Here is a 5,168-nt window from a genome sequence, read left to right on the forward strand (position 1 = left end):
AACTGTCAGCCCAAATAAATGTCCCTCCTTGTGAGTGGCTTATCTCTGGTATTTCATTACGGGAGCAGAAAGCTGGCTAACTAAAGCTACTTAGTATGTTATACCCTATAGCCCAGGCTGGCCTCAAACATGAGGCAATCCTCCTGCTTCGACCTCCCAAGGGATTATAGGCCTGCGCCGTGATGCCCAGAGTATATACCATTTTTTAAAAATTCATTATTCATTTTCAATATATCAGCTTCTATAAAAAGACCCCAAAGTCTACAAATGTCCATGTGTTACTATATTCTTTAGATGGTTTCTTTATTTGGAAACAGTTTCTTATGGCTGGATATGTGGTCTTACTTTATTCTTAAATTATTTAAATTGCTGCCCATGGTTTAGCATAGCAAGACAGTGCCCTCTGTCTTCACCCTTGTCTCCAGGTTGAGCTCCAAGTGCCTTTAGACATGAGAGAATCCCTGGAAAGCCACAATCTACTGTGCAGTAAACAATATAATTCCAACTCAGGGTACACGGGGATATTATCTGAAAGGGTAGATTTAAGATGTACAGGACAGGGCAAGGAGATGACCTGGTGGGTAATGTGACTGCTGCACAACCGGAGTTTGTATTCCTCAAACCTATGTACAGCAGATGACAGAGCACAGCTGTAACCTTAGTGTTCCTACAGCAGGGTGGGAGGCTGAGACGGGACAGACCCTGGGTGAAGGGTTTAAACCGATATCTAGCAGGGAGAGGCCTGGGATACTGCTCATCACAGAGTTAGCCCCGAATGTGGACGGTGCTGGAACTGAGAAGCCAGCAATAGCGCTTGGCCCTGTGCAGAAGAATAATGTGATTCTTCTCTAAGTGTCTGCTTCTTGTCAGGGCAAATGCTCACTATCGCTTTTAGGAAAAATAAAAGAAAGAATCGAGCCTTTCCATAGGAGACACGGGCTAGAATCCTACAAAGATGCGAACACTGGGAAACGGTGCATGCATTTACCCAGACAGCTAGGCAGAGCAGAAAAGCAAGCCGACTGACTGCGTGCTCATCCAGACACTGAGGAGGAAAGCTCTGACGTGGGGCCACACGCTTCCCTGCATCCTCCATCCCAAAGAGAGGGTTTGGGGGTCCCTTAAGGAGGAGAAAGGCTAAGTTCACAGGCTTATCCAAATGATAATTAGGTAGAGAAGTGATCAAGGCCAACTATAGCCCTGGCTTTCTTTCCTCTTCTGTGCGGTGCTGGGAATCAAGCCCCGGTGAGTACAAGCCACACTGCACTCTGTCCAGATGTGTTGACTACGAACCACTAGGAGCATGGCGTCTGAGGTCTGCCCTCTCCCTGGTGATAGGCCCTCCTAGACCTAAACAGGTCTGCCTCCCACATCTGAAGTCAGAGTCCACTCTGTGTGTAAGCAACGAGCAGACCCACAGGCAAAGGACTTGGGTGATGGTGTGTGCTAGTCATCCCAGCAGCAGTCAGGAATCTGAGGCAGGAGGACCATGAATGTGAAGCCAGTCTGGACTTCATAGCAAGCTTCCATCCCAGAATAAAATAAAATGAAATAAAGGAGGATTGGGACATTCAAGTGATGAGATGATTTGCGCTCACTTAAAATTTTTAATTTTTTACAAAATTCCAAAGGCGATCGATTCTTATTAACTCTTTGCTGCCCCCAAAGGATCATGGACTCATAGTTATGTCTCAGTGACGTTCGATCTTAGTGCTCTCTCAAATCTGTGAAAGTGAAAATGAAATTAAAATAAAAATCGATAATGATTTAAATGGCCAGACTCATAATTCTCACTTTTATTTGTAGAAGCAAGCACGATCCACCATGCAACACACACACACACACACACACACACACACCCATACACATACATCACACACATACACATTACACAAAACCACACATATGTATCACACACAGAGATATACACACATATCACATACCACAATACACATCATACACATACATTCCCCCACATACATTCCACACTCATACACACACATCACACACACCACACACATATCATATATATACACATACACATATACATACATAATCACACACACATCACACAACACACACTCATACACACATACACCCACACACACAGACACACACTACCACACAGTCATACACAATACACAAACATGACACATACACACCACACATACAATACATACATCACACACATACATCTTTTACACAGACACACTACCACACAGACACACTCACACATACAACACACATCACACAACACACACTCACACACACATCACACACATGCCACGCATATATCATACACATACACATACACATGCACACACATCACACACTCACATACACATCACACACATGCCATGCATATATCATACACATGCACATGCACATGCACACACATCACACCAGTGCCATCGTCTCCCATCCTGTCTGCGTCCGTTCGCTCCCTCAGCTGTCTTCCGAGATGCACTCTCCCAGCAGCTTAGCATCTTCACTGCTGTAAGTGGTTCCAGCATTTCCATTAGGAAAGAGCCTTCTGGCCGGGGTTGGTTAAGGAGAAGACAGTTCAGCGGGGAGGAAAGCCATGATTCTGAATGTAGCTGTGTTTTCCATCAAAAACAGTCTGTTTTTGGAAACAGCAGCTGAGCAGCGGTGAGTTAGGGAGCACAGCACCACGAGGAGCTCAGCGGGTTCTGACTGAGGACAGTCACCTCATGACGACAGCAGGCTGGGAACAGATCACTTGGAAATCCAAATATAGAGTGGCAGTGCTTGCTAAATATCTGCTGCTTGATGATGGTGGAGGCAGAGCCTGTGGAAGTTGCTGGGTTTTGGGTTTTTGGAGGAGATATGAGGATCGTTGGACAGAGAAGAGTTCGGAGTCTAGGCTGGGGTCTTCTGGGAGGCATGGGGCATTGTAGGTCTGAGCAACTGTTTTAAAATTCTTTGAAATAAACTTTACTTATTAAAAAGCTGCTAATAAAAGCAGCACAACCAAAATTAACTATACCCAGAGGCTTAGCAACCCTTGATGGCCATCCTGAGATTGGTAAATTTTTCTCTTTTCCTGCTTCTAACAACTTCTGAGCATGGAGTTCTCAGGAAAGCCCAGAGGGACTGTGGAGTTCTGCTTTGGATCCAGAGGTTTAGACACCCGTGATAAGCTTCCTTTGCTGATCCTGTAGTCTTGGGGCTGTCCCCTCCTGCATTATGGGGATGGCGTTCATGAATGGCTGGCATCTGGGATAACCAAGGATGCTGCAGGCTGGGCCACTGTGCTCCTTGTCACTGAGCATCCATGGACTTCAGGTTCTCATTGAGGTCACATAATGCTCACCAAGCCTTTTGCACCTAGGACTCTTTACTTTCCCGCACTCCTGACTGTACAAGGCTATAACTATGTCCACCTCATAGAGGACCAGTCCTGGTCCATTAGGACTACTCCTTGCTTGGGATCCCAAGTCCCCTTACCCTAGCTAGATACTTGCTTTTGTGTGGATGACTCCAGAAGTTGGTGGGCAGGAGCAGTAGTTCTAGAACTGGGTGGGGCTCCTCTGCTATTGGCGCTGTGCCTGGGCAGGTCACTGAGCATATCTGGACTTCATTTTCTCATTGAGGTCACATAATGCTCACCACGTCTTTGCTGTATGAATTCCCACCTCTTAGGATTAAGGGTAGAATTACATGACCTAATAGAAACCTCAACTCAATGCCTAGCACATGGTCAGGGCTCCATAATTGCTAACTATCACATAATAACATAGTAATACAAGGGAACATAATATTTGCTTGCATACTAATACCTGATAGAGTCACTTTTTAAAATGATACTCTGTATAAATATTATGCCATGTGTTCTGTTTACGTGAATGCATTCCTTCCCGAAACTCTCTAAAGTATAAACTGTTATTTTCTCAGGAAACCGAGGCACGAGGTCTTTGCTGATTTGTCCAAGGGCTCATGGCCAATACCGTAGCAATTACAATCAAGCAACCAGGTCCAGAGCCCCCATTTGTACAGCCAGAGATGCAGTTTGGGAGAGCCAAGAGGTGAGGCAGCAGAGTGAAAGCTCTGACGATCTGGGGGGCCATGCCAGATGCCCTAAGAACTCACACGTTAGTTGAGCAGACAACACGACAAACAGCTAACTCTGCCAGAGACAATTTTGCCTATGTGAGTCCAACCTGTGGCTGAGCGTGGGAAGCCGCACCCGGGACGGTATTTCTCAAGCCTGAATGATTCGGCCGTCACTTCAGGGTCCTGGCAAGATGCAGATGTTTGCGCAGTGAGCCTGGCTGAGGGCCTGAAAATTTTTTTTATATCTTTATTATTTTTATTTTGATGTTCACTCATCACAAGAGTCGCCCCTTTAAAATAAAGTTCAGATTGTTTTTTAATGGATTGGTAAGGTTGTCCGACCATCATGGCCATCTCTTGTGGCTCACTCATCACTGAAGGATAGAGCCAAAGTGCCCTAAAGGTTGTTCTATTTCTTCTGTGTTTTCCTTCAACATAAATGCATATGGAAAGGTTTTATTTACCAATTAGGCACATTAATGCATCAACAAGGATAAAACAGAAAAATTATAACAATTCGCTTTAATAAGGGCTGGAGAGTTGTGGTTAACTTAACCCTGTGATTAAGAGCTCTTACTGATCTTGCAAAGGACCCAGATTCAGTTTCTAGAACCCTCTCGGCAGCTCACAACTGCCTGTAACTCCAGCAGCCTCTGGTGCCCTCTTCTGCCCTCTCTGGGCACCAGCATGTGCATGGTGCATGCACACACATGCAGGCAGAAATGCTAGTACACATGGAAAGAAAGTAAATCACAATATAATATAATTAATCTGTGAGTGTGGTGTCTCTCACTCTCTCAAAATGACATACTGCCAATGTGACAAAAGCATGATGCTTTGGTCTGCAAACCAAGACTGACCCTCAGTGGCTAGTGGGTGGGTAGGTGGTGTGGTCATTCGGGTGTGCTAAAGGAAGATGACTCACACCCTGCGACACAGGGTAAGCCTGTGGCATTGCATCATATGGCTCGGAGCACACTTAGAAACATACCCGTTGTCTGATTCTGTAACTTTTCAATTGACAATTTTACCCTACAATTGACCCTGGGTAACTGGAACTGCATAGAGTGGAGTCACTCTAATTCCAGAATGTC

At 45.3% G+C, this 5,168-nt stretch overlaps 1 long non-coding RNA gene across 1 annotated transcript; it reads right to left on the bottom strand.

Annotated features, from left to right (window-relative positions):
• Positions 1 to 1,587: 1,587 nt before the first annotated feature.
• LOC120096595 (uncharacterized) lies at positions 1,588 to 2,765 on the bottom strand. The gene is made up of 2 exons (XR_005493223.2): positions 2,404 to 2,765; positions 1,588 to 1,724 (listed from the first exon to the last, which is right to left on the bottom strand). It is a non-coding gene; the product is annotated as an uncharacterized LOC120096595 (long non-coding RNA).
• Between the last annotated feature and the right edge of the window lie 2,403 nt (positions 2,766 to 5,168).

Source organism: Rattus norvegicus, chromosome 14, assembly GCF_036323735.1.
Source record: "Rattus norvegicus strain BN/NHsdMcwi chromosome 14, GRCr8, whole genome shotgun sequence".
NCBI classification, from domain to species: Eukaryota; Metazoa; Chordata; class Mammalia; order Rodentia; family Muridae; genus Rattus; species Rattus norvegicus.